Source organism: Pistacia vera, unplaced genomic scaffold (genome assembly GCF_008641045.1).
Source record: "Pistacia vera cultivar Batoury unplaced genomic scaffold, PisVer_v2 Contig399, whole genome shotgun sequence".
Lineage (NCBI taxonomy): Eukaryota > Viridiplantae > Streptophyta > Magnoliopsida > Sapindales > Anacardiaceae > Pistacia > Pistacia vera.
This window is the reverse complement of record NW_022196222.1, coordinates 468,501-492,849: the sequence shown is the minus strand read 5'-3', so window position 1 is coordinate 492,849 and position 24,349 is coordinate 468,501. Positions and strand designations below refer to the sequence as shown.

Below are 24,349 nucleotides of genomic sequence, written 5' to 3'. Positions count from 1 at the left end.
CCTAGCCATTCTTCCTCCATTTTCACGGCACCTTCATCCCCAAATTCTCTCAATTTCTTCAATTCTTTTTCATGGGAAATTCATAGATTTTGTGTTATTTTTTGTGGAATTTCAATCTCAAGCATCCTTATGTAAGATCCTTGCACTAAGATGTGAGATTTAATTTCTAAAGTGTTGAATTCTTATGATTTGTGTTCATAGTATTTAAGAGAAAGAGAGTTGGATTAAGGAAGACTACTAAAGTGTTGGATTGCTCATATCTAAGGTAAGTAAATCCTACCCTAGTTATGATTGAAGCAATATTGTGTAAAGAATTTCTTTTATGCTTATATGTGTTTTATATGAAGAATTGTTGATGGATTTGATAGTGAATGATGGTTAGAACTTATCCATGAGAAGTAATATTTGTGTATTTGATGTTTGATGAGAGTTTGGATTAATTATAGAAGAATTGGAGTAGAATTTATGGAGTGTGCAATTTGGACAAGTTTGGCGTTAATCCTGGCAGATTTTGTTCCAAATTTTGGTGCCTTAGAAAAGAAATAGAAGTGTAGCCAATTTAGAGCTTGGATGTGCACATAAATTGTTTGATGAAATGTCAAAGAGAAGTGCATGTATGAGTATGATTATGTGTTATCTTGAGATGAGTTAGTAGATGGTAGAGAATGACATGTTTGCATTCCATATTGCATTATTGCATCTAAACATGTGAATTTAGAAAGACTTATAAGCATGAACCCATCTACATATATACATACTCGTAAGAGCATGAAAAACCATTAAAGAACATTAATGAGTTCATAGAAAGAAATGAGAATATTAAAGAAATTCAAATCTGAATTTTTATTTAAAGAAGTGTAAAAAGATAAAAGAAGAGAAGGTTGTTGCGATGGGGAACCCGTGAGTGACATAGCCCCGCATGGACGCCGCCTTTAGTAAGCGGCCTCAGAATTCAGAAAGAAGAATTGTACAGTCCGTTAGATGTGCATGTGGATGAGGACTGTACCCAAAATTAGAGAATACACTCACACGGCCAGGGTTCCAAATCCATGCCTCAATTGAGTCCGATCGGCAAGAAAGAAAGAAAGAATAGAAAGAAAGAAAGAACGAAAGAAAGAAAGAAAGAAAGAATAGAAAGAAAGAAAGAAATAAAAAACAAAATAAGAAAAATAGAAAAGAAAAAGCACATTCTATGCATTTGTGCATTTGCATCATATCTATGCATAATACCATGCCTATTATCTTGAGTAGTGAGAAAATTAGAAATTGAGAAAGAATAGAGAAGAACAGAGAAAGAACAGAGAAGAATAAAGAAGTGTGATGTAAGAAAAGAAATTTAGCATTTAAGCAACGGAGACAGAAGGGTAGCATAGTAGGTTTACTTACTGAGCAATTAGTGCTCACCCCATGGTTTTCAATGTTTTTGTAGGTAGTAGGTGAGACGCGGTTGCGTGGAACATCAAGAAGCAGAAGCTAGAGAGAAAGTATTACAGGTATCAAGTGTTTTGAATGCGAGGGCTTCAGGCACATACAATCTGAGTGTGCTAACACACTGAAAAAGAAGAAAGGTAAAGTCATGGCTGCCACTTTGAGTGAGAGTGAACATGATGAGAGTGATGATGATGATTCGAGTGATGATGAGAATGTTTTAGCCTTCACTGTAAATCAAGAAGATGGTAAGAGTGAAGTTTCGGATGACACTGAAGACATCTATGCTGAGCAACAAGAAGCATATGATAGAATGTATGACCAATGGCTAAGGGTGTGAAAAAGTTGCAATCTCTTGGTATTGAGAATACTTCCTTTTTGAAACAAAAGATAGCCTTGTTCGAAAAAATTGTTGCTCTTACTGCTGAACTGACTAAGGCTAAGGCCATCATTGATAAGTTGAATGCAGGTTCTCTTAAGCTTGATGAAGTGCTTGGTCAAGGAAAATCCTTCGAAGATCGGTGTGGTTTGGGCTTCAGTCCTGGTGTTAGCACATCGATAGCTAGTGTTAACATGTTTGTGAAAGCCATCGGAACTCCTGCTGAAGGAACTGCTGTGAGACAAGATACAAAGGTATCAAAATTCATTCTTGTATGCCATTTTTGTAACAAGAAAGGTCACATCAGACCTAAATGCTTCAGATTCATTGCTTATTTGAAGAAAGTTTTTAAAAAACCATAGATTTGTTGCTAGTATAAATCATAATGTTAACAATGGCCTTTCTTCCAAGAAAGTTTGGAAACCTAAGCTTGATGTAAGTTGTTTTGTGTCTCATACTTCTTTGCTTGCATTTCAAAATGATCTTTGGTATCTAGACAGTGGTTGTTCAAGGCATATGACAGGTAATAATTCTCTTTTGACTGAACTTGAATCGGTTGATAGTGGACATGCCACTTATGGAGGGAAGAAAGGTAAAATTCTTGGCAAAGGATCAATTATGCTTCCTGATTTTCCAGTTTTGAAAGATGTTTTACTTGTTGATGGTTTGAAAGCTAATTTTATTAGTATTAGTCAAATTTGTGACAAAGATTTTGTGGTTCAATTCTCAAAGAACAAGTGTCAAATCTTGAATGGTGAAGGTGTTTCTCTCCTTGACGGAAAAGGTCAAATGACAATTGTTACTTGCTTTCTAACTGTGTGTCATCCTTTAGTTCAAAAACAGATTCCACTAACTTGTGTCATGAGAAGCTTGGTCACATGAACTTCAAAGACTTGGCAAGACTCTTAAAGAAGGAAGTAGTTAAAGGACTACCAAAACTTGAACTTCCAAAAGGTAATGTGTGTGGTCCATGTCAACATGGTAAGCAAACCAAGATATCTCATAAAACTTTGTCAAATCTCAATACCTCATGTGTTTTAGAATTGCTCCATATGGATCTAATGGGTCCTATGCAAGTTGAAAGTTTGGGAGGTAAGAGGTATGTGTTTGTTTGTGTTGATGATTTTTCAAGATATGCTTGAGTTGATTTTTTGTGTGAGAAATCAGATTCATTCAATGCTTTTCAGAAATTAGCTAAAAGGTTGCTTGTTCAGAAGAGTTCTAAAGCTACAAAGATAGTAAGAATTAGGAGTGACCATGGAAAGGAATTTGAGAATGTTGATTTAGCTAATTTTTTTGAATTGTAGGGCATATTTCATGAATTTTTAGCACCAAAAACACCTCAACAAAATGGTGTTATGGAAAGGAAAAACTGAGTGCTTCAAGAGATGGCTAGGGTAATGCTTAATGCCAAAAAGCTCCATTTAGGCAGAAGCTATTAATATGGCATGTCATATTTTCAACAAAGTTTACCTTAGGAAAGGTACTGTTTAAACTCCTTATGAGCCGTGGAAAGGTAAGAAACCGGATCTCTTATATTTTCATGTGTTTGGATGCAAATGTTACATCCTGAATGATAAAGAGAATCTAGGTAAGTTTGATTCTAGGAGTGATGAAGGAATTTTTATTGGATATTCTTCCAATAGCCGTGCATTTAGGATCTATAATATGCATTCTGAAAAAGTCTTAAAATCCATTAATGTTGTGTTTAGTGATGCAGAAGATTTTTCATGATATTCTCAAGAATGTGAAATTCAAGACATATATGTTCCTCGTGTGCCCACACAAGATGGTGTGAACACTGCTGAATCTCCTGAACCTAAACCTTCGGCAAATGTGATGTCACCTACCACTGCCTCTATAGCAATGGGATCTGGTCCATGCAAAGAATCATCTGCTGATTCATCATTGCAAAATGAGGGGATAGAGTTGGTTGTTGATCTTTCTAATGAAAACCTTCAAAGGAGAAATCAAAGAAGAAAAGATCCACCAACATGGGTTCAAAAAGCTCATCCATCTTCGACCGTGATTGGAGATCCAAATGAAGTAATGGTTACAAGAAGGAGAAGACACAATGAAGTTAATCATATGTGTTATGTTTCTCTTGCAGAACTGAAGAACGCAAAACAAGCTTTAGAAGATAAAAATTGGATTGTGGCGATGCAAGAAGAGCTGAAACAATTCAAAAGAAATGATGTGTGGACACTTGTACAAAGACCAGAGGGAATCAACATAATACGTACTAAATGGATTTTCAAAAACAAAACTGATGAGTTTGGTAATGTTGTTAGGAACAAAGCTAGGCTTGTAGCTCAAGGATATACACAAGTTGAAGGAATCAACTTTGATGAAACCTTTGCCTCTGTTGCTCGACTTGAATCTTGTTGCTGTATGTTGCTTGCTACTTCAAGATCAAATTATTTCAAATGGATGTCAAAAGTGCCTTCTTGAATGGAATGCTCACTAAAGAAGTATATGTTGAACAACCGATTGGCTTTCAAGATTCCCACAAACTTGATCACGTATTCAGATTGAAGAAAGCTCTCTATGGTTTTAAACAAGCCCCATGGGCCTGGTATGAAAGGTTGACAATTTTTCTTCTTGAGCATAACTATGAACGAGGTAATACCGACAAAACCTTTTTCATAAAGTGTGCTAAAAATGAAATCATATGTGCACAGATTTACGTTGATGATATCGTGTTTGGTTCTACATCTCATTCACATGCCTTTGAATTCATTAGTCTAATGAAAAATAAGTTTGTGATGAGTATTGTAGAGGAATTGAATATGTTTCTTGTCATTCAAATTAAACAAATAAACAATGGCATGTTTGTTTCCCAATCAAAGTATGTTGGAAGCATGTTGAAAAGATTTTGTCTTGAGAATGCAAAGCATGCTAGAACTCCTATGAGTGCTACCCTTAAGCTATGCAAAGATGAACATGGTAAAAAGGTAGACAATAAGATGTACCAAAGAATGATTGGAAGTCTTCTTTACTTAGCTGCAAGCTGGCCTGATATTTGTTTTAGTGGTGGTGTTTATACTAGGTTTCAAAGTAATCGATCTGAGTTGCACTTGAATGCAGTGAAAAGAATCATGAAATATGCTTCAGGTACATGTGAATTTGGCCTTTGGTACTCATTTGATTCCAATAGTTGTTTGGTTGGATATAATGATTTGGATTGGGCGAGAAGTTTGGATGATAGGAAGAGTACTTCGCGTGGATGTTTCTATCTGGGAAACAATCTTGTCACATGGTATAGCAAGAGCAAAATGAAATCTCCTTATCCACTACCAAGGCTGAGTACATTGCCGCAGGGAGTTGTTGCACTCAAATTTTATGGTTAAAGCAAATGTTGTATGATTATGGTATTGACCAAGATTGTGTGACAATATTTTGTGATAACACGAGTGCCATTAACATCTCTAAGAATCCAGTCTAGCATTTTAGGACAAGCACATTGACACAAGACATTATTTCATTAGAGTTAGTTCAGGAGAACATTATTGCACTTGCTCATGTGAACACAAAATCCCAATTGGCTGATTTATCTACAAAAGCACTAGACTATGATACTCTTGTTTTCTTGAGGAAGTCCATTAGACTACTTCAACTTGAATAGTTTTTCATTTCAGTTGATGAATAAAGCATGAACATGCTACTTTTATTTTTGTTTATCAAGACTCCTTGATCTGTGCTAGCACTCTAATTGTCATTTATTTTCTCTTATCTGTGTGCTAACTCTAGTATGTTGTGTCCATTGAGACTCTTCTATAACATGACCTTATTGCATCATGAGTTGATTGTCCATTCTTGTCACCATCATGAAAGAGCTACCTTGCATGAAGTGTGAAAGTTGTTTTGAGCAATTTTCTAATTTATAGAGACCTCTATACTTTGGAAAATCTACCATTAAGAAGACTACCTTCTTGCAAGTGTGAAAGCAACATTTTAATTACCTTTATGAGATTTGCCCTTTGATCAAAATGAAAAGAAAAATCTTTAGTTCCTATGCTAAAAAAAAATGAAAAATATAGTTGGGCATGAGGGAAGGGGAAACTTCTCTTGCAAAATTTAAAATTGACCAATGTGTCATTTTATCCCCCTAACGACACTATCACATAGTAAGACAAGCTCTTGGAAATTTATCTCACTTGTGTGTGATTAAAGAAGTGTTGTTTTGATTACACTATGTTGACAACTTCCATATGAGTCTTTGTGCCTTTTAAGATTGAAAATTTGATCTCTTTGCACAGATTGACCAACTTGACCTACAAAAATTCATGTGAAGCATTTCATAATTATAATTTTTATGATGTAACGACTCCATTCTTATAAAAACATGCATAGTAAAAGTACATGTAACAATAATATAAAAAGTTGGGCCCAAAATTTTTCTTTTATTAAACATATGCATTCTTTACACAAATATATACAAGATTTGTGACATATGCAAAACTATCAAAATAGGGTGGACAGTGTAGCCATTTCTCTTCGTGTGCCGATGTCCATCCGACTGTGTCCTCATCTAGAACCTGCAAAAACATGGGGAACAACTGGATGAGCACAAACAAGGCTCAGTAAGTAAACCCCTGAACTCCAATATCTCCGTAACTCTTTCTTTAATAAAACTATATAATTCTCTTTCTCATAATTCCTCTATGCTAACTTTCTTTCTAGTAAGTCACAGCCCCATCTAACCAGAGGCACGGCTGGGACTCGCTCCCACTCCCTGTGACTTCTACTCATTCTAGCCGATCGGACTTGGTTATGCATGGATTTGGAACCTTTGGCCATGTGAGTGCATAAAATCTCTCGGGTAAACTCGGGTATAGCCCTCACCCGCATGTACACTACGGGCTACACCACTTCTCTTTCTGATACTTTGGCCGCTTTCTTGATGCGGCGTACATGCGGGAATACTCTACCCGTACTCACAGGTTCCCCATCGCACAACCTACTCTATTCTCTTATTAAGCACTACTCTAGCTTTACTCTATAGTGCTCATTCTCTCTTTCTTTCTACTCTTAGAGTAGTCTAAACTCAAAAGTCTCTACTCTTTCTCTACTCTCTTTTCTAATGCATAAGTAAAGCATAATTAATGCACATCAATGACTCATACTCATTAATGCATTTATGAAAAGTAACTATGACATGTAGCAACAATTAAGGCTTTCTACCCTTACTTATGATTCTCTTGAGCATTTCATCATACAACTCATGTGCATAAATAACTCTACTCTAACTCTAACTTTTCTGTTTTCTTTAATCAACCAAATGGGAGAAAACTCCCTCATAAACCCTAAATTCCCTGTCAAAAGAGAAACACTTCCATAATCTTGCTCAAAACCTCCTCCAACTCCAATCAAACTCAACCCAACATCAAGCAAATACAACACTTCTCATAACTCATAACTCAATCATAATTACTAATCTCATTCAACAATTAAAAGAAAGCACATATGTATATCAATCTACTCAAAAGAGTTCTTAAATCTCAACTTAGGTTGAGTTTACTTACCTTATGAGAAATTAGCTTCTTTAACACTTCTCCTTTCCTTTGGTAGCTTGCTTTTCCTCTACAACTTAACCAATAATCACAACATGAGACTCTAATCAAAACATAATAAAACTCTCATCTAAAGCAAGAATCCTTACCTTAGGAAGCTTTAGATTAAAACCCTACTAAAAGTTACTCAAAAAGGCTCTTGGAAATCCTTGGAAGATTGAAGGAAATTTGAGAGAGTTTAGAAGAATGGAGGAGGCGGTGGAATGGGAAAATGAAGAGCTTTCAAAGACTAAACCCTTTTTAATATCTCTTAATAACTCATTCTTCCCATTTTGCCCTTGCTCTTTCATGGAAATTCCATCCATATCCTTTGATTCCTTACTAACACACCCCCATACTAACATATTCTCCTTGAAATTTCCTTACAATTAACTCCCCACTTTTCCTACTAATTAGGGGTAGAATGGTCAAATTGCCCTTAGGGAAGAGAATATCTAAAACTTAACAAACATTTTGGTCGGATTGTCGCAGCGGCGAGGAAGCTTCTGTCGCCGCGGCGAAACTGTCCAGAAAGTTTCCCATGGTTTCAACACCTCTTCGCCGCGGCGAAGATTCTTCTTTGCCCCGGCGAAGCTTGGCACACTACACTTCTTCTATCTTCAACCAATTTCAGGGCAAATATTCAACACAACACACAAACTAATGTCAACCAAACAATATTACCAAGAGACCAACTCAAATAAGAGCAAAAGAAGGAACAATAACTACGTACCTCAAGTGCGGCGTTACACCAATGTGTCATTTTATCCCCCTGACGACACTATCACATAGTAAGACAAGCTCTTGGAAATTTATCTCACTTGTGTGTGATTAAAGAAGTGTTGTTTTTATTACACTATGTTGACAACTTCCATATGAGTTTTTGTGCCTTTTAAGATTGAAAATTTGATCTCTTTGCACAGATTGACCAACTTGACCTACAAAAATTCATGTGAAGCATTTCATAATTATAATTTTTATGCTCTTTAATTTCTTGCTTAATAAAGTCTAGTCATCTGAAAATTTCTAATGTTCTTTTAGGATGCTGTGTGCTCACACGATTGCATATGTAACCTCATTTAGGATAGAGTCCTATTTTTGGTAAAACGCTTTTTCAGGATATCAGAATCGCTGTTTGCCTTAATTGTGCTGCTCCTTTTATTCCTTGTGTTAGTCTTCATTTTTTTTTTTCTAAAACCTTAATAGCACCAACTATTTCCTTTGTTCCTTACGATTTTTCTTCTCTCAAAATTTTTCTCATTTTTTTTTTCTGTCCTCACATGGAATCAAGGAAGAAAGCAATGGAGGATCCTACAAGAAAAGATGAATCCTTGGGAAAGGAATTCTTGACTATGAAGAAAGCCAGATTACAAAGTCAAATGTCACCGAAAAACCCTTCTCCTCCAATAAACGATTTAGATTCTAAAGAGGGAAGTTAAGGGAATGAATCAAATCGAACCTCCCCTGGTTCATCCCCTGTTTCCAGTGACCACTACACCTTGGAACGCTCACAGAGTGAGTCTGCCCCTGCTTCAACGAAGAAGACGTTTGACAAATCCTTTTTGGCATCAGACAACTCCTCAAAGAACACGCCAACTACTGGTCTAAAATCACGCAAAGAAGGTTCATCAAAGGGCACAACTTCAAAGTCTCTGAATCCTATAGAGTTGGTGAAAAAGAAAGGAAAAGCCGTCTTGGAGGAGCCTTCTTATGGTAAAATCTCTCATTTTGTTTTACCTGCTGTTGAGAATAGATTTAAGAGCCATATTGTCAAGAAGACAATTGTGAGCGAAGCAAATGTTAGACAAGAAGACTTTGATGAATTCCATGTTTTGATGAAAGAAAGAAACTGGTTAGGAACTGTCTCGGGGTTGACTGCCCCTGTACAAGCTCTTGTCCAAGAGTTTTATGCAAATTTTAGGTTTGACAATGTTTCCTTAAAATCTAACAAACATAATGATAAAGTTTATGTTTGAGGTGGGTCCTGTTTATGAAAAATGTAGTAAGGGATGCTTTTGATTTGGAGAAGAGCAAGAAGAATTTTGATTTAAAAAGCTTAGACTTAGACAAAATTGTCAAAGTCATCACTAGTGGATCCATTGCTGTTTGGCCAAGAAGTAGTGTTCTTCAACCTGGTGTGCTCACACTATTTTACAGATTACTGTTTAAAACCTTACTGAAAAATTGGTCCCTTTCAATGCACAATTCAACTGTCAGACTTGAACGAGCACAACTCCTCTATGGAATTGCTCAAAGGAAAAATATAGGCTTTGCTGAGTTGATTTTCACCAGTATTAGAGTTGCAGCGCAATTAACTCACTCTCTGTAGATTCTGTGCTTTCCTTCCTTACTTTACAAAATCATTTCCACTTACAAGCCTAAGTCCCATGGAGTGGAACTTTTTTTTAAGATAAAGATTGTCCCCAAGAAGTCTTTTAGACAGCCTACAGGGCACTTGCCACCATCTTCCTCAACTGATCACGCAAGGACTAACACTTGGCAGTCCAAGTTTTTTGTTGCTATGCAAGATTTGGAGACTTCAATGGAGTATGTCCTTCAATATGTAAAGAAATTCCACTTCTCTCTGCTCATGGATGGACAAAATGGAGGCTGATCTGAAGAAGAAGAAAAAGAAGAAAAAAAATACTATTCAACATGTGGTACCTCCTACTCCTCAAGTTGATCTTGTTGATGATGCCAATGCTACTCCTGAGACTCAAATTGAAGAACAACAGGCTGTTAATGAGGAAGAAGAACAGGTTGGTGATGAAGAACAAGAAAAAAGTTGCTGATGAAGATGAACAAGAACCTCCTAAAGGTGCAGCTGCTCAAATAGATTCTCCTGTGTGCACTAATCTTGCCGTCTTTCCAGAAGTTCAAGTAGAGGACTCACATGTCACCATCACTGCCTTCCACAACACAGAACAAAGAGAAAAGCTGGTTGTTCTTCTCTGCCCTCCTGAAAGTCGTCAAGACTTATGAACAAAGAGGGAGAGTAGAGTTTATAGTTTTAATTATGTTTTTGTGTTCTTGTTATGACTGTTAGATAAATTTTGAATCTTGTGTTATCTCTCCATGGGGGAGTTTGTTATTTTGTTCGCTACTTTTTGAAACTCCTTAGTTATCTTGCTTTGATGTTTTTATCAGTTTTATTTACTAACAATGTGTTGTTTTTGGTCATCTTGTTTTCATGTTTGTGTGTGCAAATCTGTAGGTCTTAAATGGTTGATTTAGACAGGTTTGCACTTGATCTCTTTTATTATGTTTTTTGTTCATAAGTTTGACAAAGGAGGATAATGTAGAATATTTATTTTTGTCAAACTTATGAATTTTGTGTGTGTGTGCACAACAGTTAAGTGTGCACACTAGCTGCCAATCCTTTTTTTTTTTTTATTTTGGCTTGTCTCATCTATTGTGTGTGTGCACATCAATTCTTAGTGCACACAGTTTGCTAGACATGTGTCTTGGCTTGTTTCGTCTCGAGTGTGTGTACACAATGGTCTATGCTTACACTCTCACTTCAGACTCTTTGCAACCCAAGATGAGTTGCATGTTTGATAAAGAGTAAAAGATTGTGTTTATCTTTGTCTCTTGATATTTAGGACCTCTTTACATGTGTCATTTTTTCCTTAAGTGGTCCTAGAGAATAAAGTTAACTTTCCCAATTTGTTTTGTGGTCTAAACCAAAAGAAGGAATACTTTCCTTATTTGGACAAACATGGGTTAGCTCCTTGTTGGCTGACGTGACACTGTTTTGTCAAGCAAGAAAACCTTCATTATATAATACTCCTTCTTGCGTAAATGTATCTAACCTTTTGATATTTTATTTCATTATACTCTGAATTTTCTTAGAGTATTCTTTCTCTTAAGGTTCAAGGTTCATTCTCCATTTTGTGCCAAAACCTCACCATATCAAACATAGACTTGATGGCTCTTGGAATGTGGTTCCTTTGCTGATGTTGGTAAGTGGCGTTGGTGCTTGAAGCTTTGTGGTTTACAAGCTGTTTTCGGGTGTGTTCTCGGCGAGAGGAAGCTCCAAGGAGTTGGTACACATTAAGGATTCAGAGTGTGGTGCTAAGTGTAAAGTTGAACAAGAAGTTCTTTTTACTATAACTTAGATAAGCTTTGAACTATATCTTGTAATATATTTTTAACTTAGTGGATTGCTTCGATTTGGACAAGGTCTCATGGATGTAGGCTAAAAATAGATTTAGCCGAACCATGTATATGGCTGTGTTCTTTACTTTCTACACTTATGTTTGATGTGGCTAAAACCTGGAAATGTCTTAATCTACTTGGTAAATATTCCGCTGCACTTTAAAATGGGTAATCCAAAATCAAAGTGGTTTAACCAATCCCCAACATTGGCATCCAAAAACCATGATAGAATATTCATAAAAACATAAAGTGCGATAAGTTATAAAGAACAATAGATTGTGTAGAAAATAATAATAAAAGGAAAACAATAAATAGATAAATTGTGTATAAAAGAATAATAAAAGAGAAATGGTAAATAAATAAATTGCGTATAAAAGAATAATAAAAGGAAAGTAGAAAATAGTGTCAAAACTTCGAGTTCTGATATAAAGTTTCGAAACTTAGAACTTCAAGTTCTAAATTTTGAGTTCCTTAGACTTCAAACATTTTATTATTTTCATTTGTATAAGGTTGAAACTTCAAGTTTGAAACTGGTGTTTAGAACTTCAAGTTCTAAATCCATATATTGAAATTACAACGTAGGAATTCAGGTTCTAATATCATATTGATTTTTAAGATTTCAAAACTTTCATCTGACATTTAAGACTTCAAGTTCAAACATAAAATTCAAATTTTATATTTCAGAACTGTAGGTTTAGCATTTAAGATTGATTCTTAGAACTTCGAATTTATTTATTGAAATGATAAATAAATTTGGAGTGCTATTTCAAGTTCTAAGAATCAATTTTAAAAGTTAAACCTATGGTTTTGAAACATAAAATGAGTAATGTTACATTTACAAAGAAATCTTATAAAGATCTTCATATAAATGAGGTGACAAAAAAATAAATGGTAACTTGAATATAATAAGTTTGACTTTTTGTTTCACTCTTCCTTTTATTTTTTACCACCTTAGCTTGCTAGGGACTAGCAAGAAGTTGGTTAGGGGCTGTGATAAGTGCTTGAAAATGCACGTATACTTAGTGGTTTATAGGTATCATTTCTCACACATTTTTTATGACTGAAAACAAACGGTTTAAAAATAGGAGTTAAAACGAGGAAGTTATGACATTTTGACTAGGAATTGAGAATCTTGAAACATGCTTGAGCCTGGAACGCGTTTCAGTATTTTGATGATAACTTGAAATGTAGACATTGGATTTGGATGATTCTTGAACCATTGGAAATATGACTCGAAGGGATACAATTCATATATTTACAACTTTGCCATATTCAAAAGTTATCATGCTAAATTTTGGAAATATTTGCACGCCATGGTATTCAAAATCTTTCGCCGTGGCATTGGGATCTAGGGTTTAGCTAGGAAATAATGAGACCTTGAGTGCATTGTTAGAGTAGGTGCCCTAGAGCCAATCCATTTTCTAATGTTGACTCTTGTAATAATGTTTATAATCAATAAAAAGGCTTTCTCTACATTATGTAATTCATATTTATTGTATGTCGTAATGTATGTCCTTAGAATGGTAGAACCATGACGAGGGTATCAAGTGTTTTAAATCTTGATAGTTAAGACCTTATGATCACATATGGTAGCCATTCTAGAAATGTCCGTAGCCTCAGTATTATTCTGATTAAGGGCACAGATAATACGGTAAGACTATCATAGTGTTGAACGACCTTGTTGAAAGGCAGTGACTGATATCATTGTCAAGGTTGTTTGCTGACAACCTGGTACAACACATGGGTGCTTGCCATAGGCGAGTTCACTGGACAGACCCACAAGAGGATTCCACATAGATGGTGACCCCAGTGTTTGTGTAATAAATCCTCTAAGGAATGGTGGTGCATGTGATCCTTAGACTTGAGATCACTGGAGTGCCTTGTGCACCAATTAGTGTAGTTTGACACTAGCCCAACGTAGTTCTATTCAAAGCTATCAAAATGCTAATGACCGGCAGCATCGAGAAGTGTATCAAGACTATGGTGGATTGACAAAGGATTCATCACTCCCTGGTATGAGTTTGACAGTGGGAATTGGTTGTAGCTTAATCCAATATATTCTGGTTGTTGGCCCAGTAACCGAATACAAAGAGATTAAGGATATCTGAGTTGACACTGCTTCTGTACCTCAGCCTTGATGAGATAATGTCTGATGAAAGGATTTGATTACACGATAACTATATCGTTGATAGGCAAGTCGTTTCACTGAATTTGAATCTATCAGGTGGCCATGATGCCTTGCTAGAGGCCAATCTTGGTCTGTGTTTAGTGAGACAATTGATTAGGTGTCAATCGCGATACTACTCACTACTGATAGGATGAGAAGCCTTTGGGTCGCACACATAGAAGACATATTAACGATAAATTAGTGAGAAGGGTATTTTCGTCTTTTAAAATGAAAAAGTATTTTTGTTTTTTAAGAAGAAACGGTATTTTGGTAATCTCATAGTACAATTAAATTTGTTGAGGTCATTGCCTATATTTATATATATATTTTTTAAACGTTATATTATTAATTAATATTAATATTTAAATAATATTAATATTAATAAAGATAATATAAAATCAAATTTTAATTTGAAATTAAAATACCATGTGGGAATTACCTTGATTGGTAATTGAATATGTCTAATCTAAATATGGAATTAGTTGATTGCAATTCCATATTAGAATAGGGTTTTTGATTGTGCACTGTTTAAAGTGCAATTAAAATCAAAACAAATAATTCACTCAAAAAGAAAAACCCTAGCCACCCACTCTCTCTCTCTCATTCTCCCAAAACCATGGACTCCATTGTTGAAGGAGAAGAATTTTTCTCAAGAAAAATTATGCACACACATCCTTGATCCAATCGGGTTTGGCTAGCACATCTTGGAGAATGACGTCTTGTCTTCATGTGCATACTAGGAGTTTATTCCTATCTTGGAGTGGGAGCAATTCATATCAATTGGGGAGCCTCCAAACACTAGTATGAAATCTGTAATTATTGTTTAATGCTTATTTCATATGCAAACAACGTAAAACAGGTATAAGGATCTTAGGGTTCTTGGTTGTGGATTGGGAAAAAATTTTGTATTCCACTGTGTTAACTCGATCCATAAACCGACACGCACGACAAGCAAAAATCAATGCCATAGCCCGTGTCCTAAAATCCTGATTCTATGCGATTTTTGTTATTTCTTATTCAAATTTTCCTATCCTAACTTGAATAGGATTGTTCCAACTAAACTGTTAAAACCCTAGCACTATAAATAGATGTTTTTAGCTATTTTTCAGAGGAGAGAGAAAAAAGAGGAGATTAGCTGCAATTCTAAATATTAAAGCACATACTCATTGGAGCTTTGGATCATCAATTAAGGAAGTTTTCTTTTATTCCTCTATAGAACTCATGTCTTTCACTTCTTCAATTTTTGTTTCTTTTAATTTAGTTGTGAAACTAAATTAATTTTCTAAGGCTAAGATGTAGCCCAACTTATGATTATGTTTTAATGGATTGATGTTAACATTTGTTACGCAATTCTTTTCTAGGTTCTTATTAGTTTTCTTATTGCCTTCAATTCTTTTGGTACCGAGAGTTGATTGATCTAATGAATTAGGTTGACATCGAGAGATGAAATCTAGCTATTCAAATAATAAAAAACATAGGGTGAATGAATAGTAGAGATACTAGACATGACTTGTGAGACTTGTTTTAAATTCCAGAAAGCTTAATGATCCTTTAAGACCTAAATTCAATTTAGAGATATCTTGGGTTTGTAATAGAGGGTTAATATGATAATTATTCGAGAAAGAACATTGGAATTTAAGGGAATTTGGTCTTTAGTAAAGGCTTAACAATGATAGCATGACTTGTCAAGACATAAGAGTAAATTGAAGTGAAGTGTATGCTTAAGGTTTTGACATTTTGTTTTACAACTAGCTTCCTTTATGATTTGTCATTTGTTTTCTTTATTTTATTTGTTATGTTTAAAATTGTAATTTTAAGTTTTTTTTTTTTTTTTTTTTACATTCAATCAATTTTCAATTAATCAAATACTAACAAGAATAATCAATTTTGGTAATTGGTAATTAGTAATTCTCTAGGGTTCGATATCTGTATTTACATATTATATTAATTGAATGATTTCATACATAGCAAAAAGTCCTATCAAGTTTTTACTATTTTTGTTGGAGAATTATTACTTTTTTTTTTTACCAATATCAATACGAGTTATTTCATTGCTAATTTGATTTTTGTTTCTTGTTTGATTTTCTTTGTTCTTTGTGTTAGTTTAGCTTTATTTATTTTTTTTATTCATAGAATTTTTAGGCTATAACAGTTTTCTTGCTTTTTAATGCATAATTTTCTAAGATTGCTCGCTTAGCAAGTACACTGGTTGTAAAAAGTAATAAAATGATGAAGTAAAGTATCGTTCCCATGAGGAAAGTGTACTAACTACCAATATCTCTAGTTTTAACACTAATTGAAGCAACAATAAATGGATTGGTGGAATATTGACAAACTATTTACAAATTAACAAAATGTAAATGATTGACAATGAAATTAAAGCAAAACCCAACGAATCAACGAATCAAACAATGAAAAAAAAATGCTAGGGTGTTGGTCTCACCTAGATACACCACCTATCCCTATTAACCTTCCAAACCCAAAAATTGAAGTTTAATAGTTCAAAGTCTGTTAAGGTTTGTGGAATTCTTCCTAGATTTCATAAATCGCATTTATCTATCTCTATTTTTCATTCAATCTATGGTATTTATCCCAAGAGGCACACATCACAAATCACTTGTCAGTTTCATTGTGAACAATACATCAATTGAATGGTGGTTGATAATCCTATTTTCCCCTATGATTTTGCATTGAATTTCAATAGGCATTAGGATACTTCTTATACATTTTAGGCCATAATTGCTACTTAATTATATTAATTTTTCTTTATAGGCCTAAACGATGATTTTGATCATAAATGATGGTTTTGAGTGTAAATTGTGTAACTTGAGCTTGGAAACTCGGAATGACCTGAAAAGAAGTAGAGCTAAAACTTTAATTTTCTGGGTTTTTACTAATTCTAACTGGAAGAGGGTAAAAACTTGGCTTGAAGTCGTGAATAGCACGTTGGAAATTGAAGAAAAACGTCTTTGGACGTGCTTCAGTATTTTGGTCATAACTTGAGCTGTAGACTTCAGATTGGGCTGATTCTTGAACGAGTAGAAAGATTATTTAAAGGAGTTTACTTTTCCATATTCAAAAGCTATATTACTCAATTTTTTCTTGAAAGATCTTTGACACAGCAACAAAATATCTTCGCCGCAGCAAAACTGCGTCAGATGTAAAAAAATAAAACGATGCATTTTGGCTTGCTAGGGCTTCATCCTTAAGTGAGAGGGGTATAAATTTGTTTGAAAAGGAAGGGATAAGGGTCTTGGTTTTTCATTTGGGACGCAGCTCTTGGAAGGAGAAGATTATTGAAGATTTGAGCTTCAAATTAGAGAAGATTTCTCTATCTTTTTCTTGTTTTTCAATGATGAACCTTGATTCAGATTGTTTTTGTTATTTTGTTTTGTTTTTGAGTATGAACTGAGCTGTTTAGCTAGGGTTTGATGTAACCTTGATACAATAATTCAAATTTATATGAATTGATTTACTTTGAGTTTTATTTCATGATTGACTGTTTATCTCTTTGCTTAATGACTTTTGGATGCTTGATCACCATTCAAATGTATGTTGTTCACAATGAGACCGAGAAGTGATTTGTGATATGTGCCTCTTGGGATAAATACCATAGATTAAGCAAAAACTAGAGATAGATAAACGCAATCTATGAAATATAGATAGAATTCCATAAAGCTTAAGAGACCTTGAACTATTAAACTTCAATTTTTGGGTTCAGAAGGTTAATAGAAATAGGTGGGGTGGTATAACTTGAGAAGGAGTACCAAACAACTTAGGGAATTAGATTTTCAATAAAGGAATTAGAACTTGGGTAATAGATTCTATGATTTGGGTTAGTATATGTAGGTGAAATCAACATCCTAGCATTTTTTTAGTATTGTTTAATTAGTTAAGTTGTTGGGTTTTGCTTTAATTTCATTATCATTTATTTATATTTTGTTAATTTTTTTAGTTTGTTAATTTTCCATCAATCCAATTTATTGTTGCTTTAATTAGGACTTAAACTAGAGAAATCGGTACTTAGTAACGCTATCCTTGCGGGAACGATACTTTACTTATCACTTTATTACTTTTTGTGACTAGTGTACTTGCTAAATATGCCTTTGAAATAATCACACATCAGTGGTCAAGCATTCAAAGACATTAAGTAAAGAGATAAACACTCAATCATGAAATTAATATTCAAAGTAAATCGATTCATATAAATTGAATCATTGTATCAAGGTTACATCAAACCATAGCTAAACAACTCAGTTCATACTCAAAAATAAAATAAAACAACAAAAACAAGTTGAATCAAGGTTCATCATTGGAAAAACAAGTAGAGATTGAAGAAAACTTCTCTAAATTGGAGCCAAATCTTCACTAATCTCCTTCTTCCTAAGAGTTACCTCCCAAGTGATCCAGGACCTTTTTCAATCCATTTTTGTTCCTTTTTATTCTCTTTCCACTTTGGGCTAAAACCCTAACAAGCCAAAATGACGGGGCTTTTTTTTTTTTTCAAATTTGACGTAACTTTGCCATGGTGTGACCTTAAGTGCCAAAATTCCAAGGAAAGCTTTGCCGCGGCGAAGTTGATCTTCTCTTGAAATTCCTCCTTTGCCCTTCACTTGAACTCTTGGCTGATTTCTCCTATGTCTTCTTGGTAGAATCAGACCAACTCTTCATTCTGAATGTTGCAAATCAGCTTCAAATATTCCGAATCTTCATAATTCAAGTCATCTTGGGATTGACAAGTTCAAAATCATCAATTTTGCTCCAAATTAATGTTTAGGCCTGCAAAGGAAAACAAAGTGAATTAAGAAACCATTTCAACCCAAAATGAATTAAAATTACTCTAAATCCTATTAAAATCTAATGCAAAATACTAAAAAAATTGGGATTATCACTTTCTTCTTGTTCTCAAGTCTAAAATCGTGCACATACTAGAGGCTTAGACCTTGTTCCATTTGATCCTGAAATTGAGAGAACATACATGCAATTGAAAAAAAAAAAAAAAAGACAAGCAAGAGCACAAGAATTTAATTCAATGGCTGATATAGGATGAGTAGAGGTTCCAAATAATCTAGCAGATAGTCCAATAGAAGTTCAAGTGGATAATCTAGGGGGAGAAGAAGTTCTTTTCCCTTTTTCTCTTAAGGATAATGCCAAGGTTTGGTTGTATTCATTAAGGCCTAGGTCTATAGGTAGTTGGGATGAGATGACACAAGCCTTCTTCCAAAAATATTTCCCAGCCCATAAGACCAATAACCTCAAGAGACAAATCTCAAACTTTGCACAAAAAGAGAGTGAAACCTTATACCAAGTTTGGGAACGTTACAAAGACCTTTGGAATTCTTGTCCACACCATGGGTTTGAGAGTTTGCGGGTAGTTAGTTACTTCTATGACAGACTTCTAAGTAGGGAGAGACAATTTGTAGAAACCATGTGTAATGGAGATTTTCTCCACAAAGATCCCGATGAAGCCATAGACTTTCTAGATGATTTATCGAAAAAAGCCTGCACTTGGACGGGACCCAATGCCTTAGAAAGTACTAAGAGGAACCAAACCACTGGAATTTATCAACTTAGGGAAGAGGATAATCTCAAAGCCCGTTTAGAGGTCTTGACCAAGGAAATAGAGGTTTTGAAAACGAAGGATGTTAGAGCCCCCAAACCGGTTGCTAGGGTAGAGTCCCATGAACCTTGCTTTATGTGTAATGGAGTAGATCATATACTTAGGGATTGTCTAACCTATTTTGAGTTGCGAGAGATGAAGGAAGAGTGTAATAATTTAGTTATACCCTTTAGGAAAACATACTCACTCTACTCTAACACCTTCAATCCCGGTTGAAAGAATCATCCTAATTTTAGTTACAGAATCGATACACAACCCTTTACCCAATCTAATACCCAATGGAGACCGGAACCAATTTCCTCTAATGCACCACAATCTTTACCTTTGGAAGATGTTTTTAAGTCATTTATGCAGGCATAGGCCCAAAATGTGGAACAGCAAGGCAAGATAAACCAACGGTTGCTAGAGGAGCAACAAGGGGTCAAAAAGGAACAAAAGGTGATAAAGAGTCAACTCACCAAGTTGACCAATTTATTGACAATTCAAGAACATGGCTGTTTTCCATCACAGCCACAACCTAATCCAGGGGGACAACATATGGCACAAACCTCTAATGCTGACAATCAAAATGTTAAAGAGGTTAATGCCATGATTACTCGCAGCAGTAAGGAAATTGAAAGACTCACTCCACCATCAAACTTGATTCCTAACACCATGAGTAACAAGGATGAAGCTCCCAAGGATCAAATGCCCCTAGTGATTCCATACTGGTGCCTTTCCCTCAAGTACTCCTTAAACCTAAGGAGAGAAATTTGGCATTAAAAGGTGAGATACTTGAACAACTTAAGCAAGTTAAAATTAACCTTCATTTTCTTCATGTCATAAAACAAGTTCCGAATTATGCTAAAGTTATCAAGGATCTATGCACACACAAGAGGCACAATGTGAAGAAGACGAAATTCTTAACGGAACAAGCAAGTGCGGTACTTGATAGCAAGACACCGCCGAAGTATAAAGATCTGGGCTGCCCTACAGTAGCTTGCCAAATTGGAAACAAAGTGTGTGGTCAAGCATTACTAGATTTGGGGGCAAGTGTGAATCTCATGCCCTACTATGTTTACTTGCAACTTGGCCTAGGTGAGATCAAACCGACTTCCGTGACACTTCAACTAGCGGATCGATTGATAAGAAAACCAAAAGGCATTTTGGAAGATGTTTTAGTGCAAATTGATAAATTCTATTATCCCGTTGACTTTTTGGTGCTAGATATTATTTCCATTGTGAATACGGAGTCAAAAACTGCATTGATACTTGGAAGACCATTCCTTGCCACTGCCACTGCCCTTGTAAGTTGTAGGAATGGTCTAATGACACTATCATTTGGAAATATGACTCTAGACATGAATGTTTTCCGAGTCTTAAGGTAACCACATGAAGAGGATAAGTGTTTTGACACTTACATGATTGATGAGCTCATTTTGGAGGATGAATACATTAAAGATAATTCTAATTCTTTGGAATTCCTTCTTAAAGATTTTGATTTTGATGATTCTTATTCCCATGCCGTTAATATTGTTGATGTTTTTGATAAGTCGTAGGGATTTATTAGGAAATCATGGCAGCCATGCTTTGAGAAGTTGCCTAAGGAGCGGAAGCCACCCAAACCATCCTCTGAAGAGACACCAACACTTAAACTAGCTCCGCTGCCCAAAGGACTCAAACATGCCTTTTTAGGCCTAGGTGATACCTTTCCAGTTATTGTTTCTTCCGAACTTAGTGATGAGCAACGTGATAAATAGTTGAATTTGTTAAGAAAGCATAAATCCGCACTAGGTTGGACTATAGAGCCAACATAAAAGGTATTAACCCTTTAATTTGTTCCCATAGGATCTATCTAGAAGAAGGAGCTAACCCTCGTAAAGACCCACAAAGGAGAATAAACCCAACTATGAAAGAGGTAGTTAAGAGAGAAGTCATTAAACTATTAGATGTGGGAATCATTAACTCGATATCCGATCGTAAGTGGATTAGTCCAACTCAAGTAGACCCTAAGAAAGTCGGGTGACTGTGGTAGAGAATGAAGCAGGGGTGTTAGTACCAACTAAGGTAGTGACCGGGTGGCGTATGTGCATTGACTATAGGAAACTTAATTTGGCTACTCGGAAAGACCATTTTCCCATCCCGTTTATTGACCAAATCTTAGAACATGTGGCTGTCATCCTTTCTATTGCTTTTTAGATGGGTATTCGGGGTACTACCAAATAGAGATTGCCTTAGAGGATCAAGATAAGACCGCCTGTACTTGTCTTTTTGGTACCTTTGCTTTTCGTAGAATGCCATTTGGTTTGTGTAATGCACCAGCTACTTTTCAAAGATGCATGATGAGTATTTTTTGTGACATGATTGAAAAATGTATAGAAGTGTTAATGGATGATGTAACCATGTTTGGAACTTTTTTTGATTCATGTTTATCTAATTTGAAAAATGTTTTGTGTAGGTGTGCAGAAAAAGGGGCTTGTGCTCAATTGGGAGAAGTGCCATTTTATGGTGTCCTTTGGAATAGCGTTGGACCATATAGTGTCCGAAAAGGGGATAAAAGTGGATAAATAAAAAATTGAAACAATCTCTAAATTACCTACTCCTAAGAACATTAAAGATGTTAGATCTTTTCTAGGACATGCCAGGTTTTATAGGAGGTTTATTCAAAATTTTAGTGCTATCTCTACACCTTTATGTAACCTTTTGTTGAAGGACACCGAGTTTAAATGGAGCCCCAAATGTGAGAAAGCCTTTAGGACACTTGTTTCTAAGCTTACAACCACACCCATTATGCAATCACCTTATTTTTCCTTGCCTTTTGAGATTATGTGTAATGCTAGTGATTATGCTATAGGGGTTGTTTTAGGAAAAAGAAGGAAGGGAAAACCATTTGTAATTTACTATGCTAGTAGAACCTTGAATCATTCTCAAATGATGTATACCACAACCGAGAGAGAGTTACTAGCCGTAGTATTTGCTTTGGACAAATTCCGCTCTTATTTAATTGGTTCACCTATCATTATCTTCATCATTCTGCCCTTAAATTTCTTTTCTCAAAGACGGACGCTAATACTCATTTGATACATTGGATTTTACCTTTTCAGGAATTCGACTTGACCATCAAGGACAAGAAGGGGGTAGAAAATGTTATGGTAAACCATTTATCTCGTTTGGAATTCAAGAATGATAATGATACTTTGCCCATTCAAGAAGCCTTTTTGGATGAGAATTTATTTGCTATCCTTTCTCACACACCATGGTATGCTGACATTGCAAATTACTTGGTTTCCCGTCAAGTTCCATCTACATGGAGTGCACAAGATAAGCGTAAGTTTTTGGCTGAGGTAAAAATGTTTTATTGGAATGATCCTTATCTTTTAAATATTGCCCCAATCAAATAATAGGAAGATGCATTCTGGATATAGAGATTGATAGTGTGTAAAATTTTTGTCATACCTCTGGTTGTGGTGGTCATTTTTCTATTAAAAAGACAACAGCAAAAATTTTGCAATGTGGTTTTTATTTGCCTGCTTTGTTCAAGGATACTAATGAGTTTTGTCGTTCATGTGAAAGATGTCAAAAGCTAGGTTCATTGACTCGCTGTCATATGATGCCTCTTAATCTGATCTTAGTGGTGGAAATCTTTGATTGCTAGGGGATCGATTTTATGGGACCATTCCCACCTTATTTTGGATATCTTTACATTTTGCTTGCTGTTGATTATGTTTCAAAATGGGTTGAAGCCATACCTACTAATGATAATAAAGTTGTTATTAAATTTCTCAAAGATCATATTTTATCTAGGTAAGGTACTCCACATGTTATAATTAGTGATCAATGGTCACATTTTTGTAACCGTTCTTTTGAGGCTTTGATGCGTAGGTATGGAGTCATCCATAAGGTTTCTACAGCTTACTACCCATAAACTAATGGCCAAACAGAACTTGCAAATAGGGAGATTAAGCGAATACTTGAAAAAATGGTAAATCCAAATCGAAAAGGTTGCTCGTTCCGCCTATCAAATGCATTTTGGGTGTACCAGACAGCATACAAGACGGTTCTCGGAGCATCTCCTTATCGGTTGGTATTCGGCAAAGCCTATCATTTACCGGTAGAACTAGAGCATAAAGCATTGTGGGCTATCAGAAATTTTAATTATGACTTGACAACTTCCGGTGAAGAAAGGAAATTGCAACTTTGCGAGCTTGCAGAGTTGAGGGACGATGCATATGATAATGCTAAGGACTTAAAGTCAAGAATGAAGGTGGTGCTTGATAAGAAAATACTTTAGAAGAATTTTGAACAAGGAAATCAAGTTTTTCTTTATGATTCTTGATTACACTTCCATCCGGGAAAATTGCAATCACGATGGATGGGACCTTATATGGTGAAGAGTGTTTTTCTCAATGGAGTAGTAGAAGTTGAAGATCCTTTCGATGGTCGTATATTTCAAGTTAATGGCCAAAGGTTAAAGCTCTACTTGGAACATGAACATGTTGAAGATAGGCCCGAAGAGATCTCTTTGGCACCCTCAGTTTGTCCCTCTTAATTGGGTATTTTTGTTCCATTGTTTATTAATTTTGTTGAGTTTTTGTTTATTTTTAATTTTAGAACGCATTTGTTTTTATTTAGTTTTTGGTTAATTTAGCTTGTTTTTATTTATTTTTGGGTTTTGATTAATTTTAGGATATTATTTTTGCTTAGTTTTAATTTTAGGATTTTTCTAATTCTAGTTGTTAGCTAATTTTATTTTAATTTTTCTTTTGATTTGATTTGATTTTTATTAGTTTAGGTTTGTTTTATTAATTTTAGTTTAGATTTTGATTTAGTTATCATTTTAGTTGTTGTTTTTTTAGGTTACTAGTGCTTAAATGTTATGCTCCGATAAAGAATCATGTCGGCAACGGAATGAGTGACGAGTAGAAACAAACGGATCAAGAATCGGAGTTGAATTGAAGAAGTTATGGAGGTTTAAAGAAAAGAAAAGATTATAGATTATGCTCCAGCTTGAGCATATCTCGGTCTTTTGAAGATATCTCGTGCTGTGGAACTTGGATTAAGATGAT

At 35.1% G+C, this 24,349-nt stretch overlaps 1 non-coding gene and 1 pseudogene across 1 annotated transcript; one reads left to right on the top strand and one right to left on the bottom strand.

The window, feature by feature from the left end:
* Window positions 1-18,935: 18,935 nt before the first annotated feature.
* Window positions 18,936-19,042, bottom strand: LOC116141438. The gene has a single exon (XR_004129799.1). It is a non-coding gene; the product is annotated as a small nucleolar RNA R71 (small nucleolar RNA).
* Window positions 19,043-19,112: 70 nt separating this feature from the next.
* LOC116141435 lies at window positions 19,113-23,832 on the top strand (annotated as a pseudogene).
* The last annotated feature ends 517 nt before the right edge of the window (window positions 23,833-24,349 follow it).